Here is a 4,035-nt window from a genome sequence, read left to right on the forward strand (position 1 = left end):
GGGTGATGGATGGACGATGTGTGGATAGATAAATGGATGGATTGATGTGGAGAGGGATGGATGGTGGGTAGATGGGTGGGTGGATAGGTAAGTGAGTAGATGGATAAATGGGTAGGGGTGGGGGATGGAGAGGGGCCAGGGGTTGGAGGTTTTTCACTTTCTGTTCCCTCATAAAGTTGAGATGGATGGAGTTGCCCCTTCTTGCCTTAACGACCTCACCCCTACCTCCTTCCCTGTCAGGAGGCTGGGTCCCATGAGAACAGCACAGCAATACATGGGGTGTTCTTCAACTCATTTCCAGATTCCTGGCCCCTGTAGCTGGCCACTGCATCAAGCCCACTGTCCTCACCCTGGGACTCCATTCTGACGGCCCTTCTGTCCCTCACACATCAAGCTAATTTCCTCTCCCCCCTCCCTGCCCTACTGCCTTCGCCCCCACCCACCTCCTTCGGGACTCTCACTCCAATTCTTCCCCTTGCCCGCCTTCTGCCCTTCCCTCTCCCTCCAGTCTCACTTCCTTCATGAGGCCTCTCTTGATCTCTTTCCTCTGAGCCCACAGCTGCTGTGGCCTACGGCTTAGCCCTGTGTTTTGAAGGCAGCTTCTTGTTTCTTATGTGCTTATTTTCTCTCTTCACCTAGATTTTACAAAAGTTCCTGGAGAGCAGGGGCCATCCCCTGTCACCCGACTCTTTTAACCTGCAGGATCCAGCAGCCTGGACTGAAGGCCACAGGTTGAGAAATCAGCCTCTCATCCAGCTCTGGTGTGGGAGTGTGTGAATGCAAGAGAGAGTGTGTGTGCATGTGCATGTTTGTGCATGCATGTGCATGTGCATGAGCATGTGCCTATAGGAGTATGGGAAGGAGACAGCGAATGATGTTTTAGAGCAGGACTTATCAACCTTAACTTTATTGACACTTAGGGGCAGAGAATTCTTTGTTATGGACTGCCCTGGGCCTTGCAGGTGTTTATCAGCATCCCTGACCTCTACCAGCTGGATGCTAGAAGCTCTTCCACTCCCCCATCCCCCAGGTTGTGACAAATAAAATGCCTCTAGATGTTGACAGATGTTTCCTTGGGGGTGAAATTGTCCCTAGTTGAGAATCACTGTTTTAGAGAACTCCTAGGAATCCCAACTTTCCTCTTGTTGCCTGGGAATGCCACTTTGGTCCATTAAAAACTGAGCACAGTGATATGCAACCCATAGGTCATTGTGTGGACCCAACAGGGGTCCAATAAGCACCTGGCAGAGAGCAGGTGCTAAATACATGCCCCCTAGTGTATTTAGCAATGCTGGAGGGGGTGTGCTCTGGAGCTGGCCTGCCTGGGGTGACATCCTGGCTCGGCTCCTTCCTAGCTGTCACTCTGGGCTACTCACTTGATCTTATACTGCCTCAGTTTCCTCATCTGTAAAATGGAGCTTGTAACAGTTGTACCCACCACAAGAACTGTGGCAAGGATTAAGTAGGTGGCTGTGGGTGAATCCTTTGGGAGAGTGCCAGGGCCATAGAAAGGGCCCAGTCGAGGCTGCAGTTTCTCTGTCCTCTCTTGGTTGGTGGAGGAACATCGCCTCCTCCTTGGTTTCCTCTGGCTGTGACTCTCCCGCCTCTTTCACTGCTGACTTGCTCCACTTTTCAGCTCTGGCCTTGCTGCCTGCCCGAAGCTCCTGCTGGGTCATGTCATTCAGGGTCTCTGACGCAACCGAGGGTGCTGCCTCGGTGTGGGGGCTGTGGACACAGGCCAACTGCGTGTCCATTTCAATGACCGTGCTTCCAAAGTGGGCCTGCCCGCCAGTTCTGTTTCTCCCGGAGTGGAGACCCCCCAAAGCCCAACTCAGGGACTAGCAACGCGAGTGTCAGGCAGTTCCATACTTTTCCTCCGTTATTGTTTTGTTCTTCTTACTGCGGGTACTTGCCCAAACTCTATTAACACTCCGTGTTTGCTGAGGTTTTTGTTTTCAAACATGTCAGCAAATGGCAGGGCCCCAGATGAGATAGAGATTCATCCTGAAGGGTCACAGGGTGCTTGATGGCTGTAATCACAATTGACAGCCAAGCTGGGTCAGCATCTCTTGAAGTAAACTCAAGAAGTGCAAGAAAGAGCCAGAAGAAGGGACACGCGTGCCCTCCATGTTCATATCCCTACAGCTCAACAAGCATTTATTAAAGCTGAGTACATACTGATGGAACTTCTACTGGGAAGTTCTGTGGTCAGGCACTGGGAATTCAGTGGTCAACAAGGCAGACTCAGTCTCCACCTGCACTGAGGCTGGAGAAGACAGAAAATGAACAAGTCCTGCACACACACACACACACACACACACACACACACACACACAGTTATGAAATCAGCAATGGGCTAGTCAGGGAAGCAAGAACTTTGGACACCGATCTGAGGTTGAATCCACTTACTACCACTTAATGTCTGAGCTTCTCACTTGTTATGTGGAAGGTAATACCTTGGAGGACTACTGTGAAGATTAAATGAGTTCATACAAGAAAAATGCTAGGGATTTTGCCTGTCTTACCTATCACTGTAACCTCAGTAACCAGAACAGTACCTAGCACACAGTAGGTGCTCAAGTGAATATCTGTTGAAAAATCTTATGTGTTTGGTACACAGTATGTGCTCAATCTGCTTACCGCTTTGGGGGGAAGCAGTGTGTGCAGAGGTTAGAATCTAGATTGCTGAATCGCTCCATCTGTCTGCCTATCTTTCTATCCACCCGATAGATAAGTTGTTTACCTTCCCTGTGCCTCAGTTTCCTCACCTATAAATCCAAACTAAACATCATAATTATCTCCTAACATTGCACAAAGCACAGAGACCTCACCTTAGTTGTTTCTATGAGCCATGTGATGTAACAATGGTATTTACTTTTTTCTTATTTCTCTCAATCTGGGCTTTTGGTGAGCAGGGTACTTCTGTTTGTTAAGCAGAATTGGTGGCTAATTAGTGGATCCAATTTCCAGGATTGTTGGAAGTCCCACCTGTCTCAAAGGAGCTACTCCCACTGACTTGTCAACCAGGATTTACAACATGGGGGTCCTATTGGGTTCGATGACCCCCAATGGCCCTGGTACTTAAAACATCCCTTCTATCCTTGGCCATGAGTATTTTGGTCTGGGTGGGCTTGTCAGTAAGTAGCTGCTGCCTTGGTTCCTGAGTATAGTATCTTGATACAGGTCAAATCCCCCTTGGGGAAGTGTCCGTTTTCTCCAGGACTGGAGACCTTTTGTGAAAGGGGAAGCTGGGAGGGTGTGCGTGGGAATCCTTTTCCCACTTGTCAATCTTCCATGGGTGGGCGGGGCTGGGGCGGGGCCAGTTATAATTTCAACAGTTTTTACTTAATCTCTGTCCTATATCTTCCTCATGCTTTTCCTCCCTTTTTATCCCTCACTCAAAATTTGAGCGGAGTGGAGCTAGGCCTACAGGGAATGGGGAAGAAGGGTGACCTGTCCTTACACTGGCCAGAAACAACTCAAGAGAGGATCAGAGATAAGCAGTCAGACTTCAGCAAAGAGTGGCATTCTGGTTCAAAGTTTCCTGTTAGTCATTTAGAAAACTTAACAGAATTGGGTATTGGTAAGCAAAGCCACTTCCTTTGTCAGTAATGTCTACTTTTCCCCAAAAGAGCATTGAGAACAGAGGACCTTATGCAAGCAGAAGTACATTTATAAATTAAAGGGCAACACCAGTTACTTTTATTTTCATAAGGTGAGAGTCCTTGGAATGAGTGCAGATCTTCACATTGAATGCCAAGTTTCATGACCCGTTCAAGGCATCTTCTTTTTTTTTTTTTTTTTTAATACATCTTCATTGATTTCAGAGAGAGGAAAGGACAGGGGGAGAGAGAGATAGAAACATCAATGATGAGAGAGTCACTGATCGAGCCCACAACCTGGGCATGTGTCCTGACCGGGAATCGAACCCCGATCGCCTGGATCCCAGGTCGACGCTCAACCGCTGAGCCACGCCCGGCTGGGCCAAGGCATCTTCTTAAGCTGACTGATTGGAACCCCCTCACCCAACAGAGT

The sequence above is a fragment of the Miniopterus natalensis genome, chromosome 4 (assembly GCF_054644295.1).
Source record: "Miniopterus natalensis isolate mMinNat1 chromosome 4, mMinNat1.hap1, whole genome shotgun sequence".
In the NCBI taxonomy this organism is placed as follows: Eukaryota; Metazoa; Chordata; class Mammalia; order Chiroptera; family Miniopteridae; genus Miniopterus; species Miniopterus natalensis.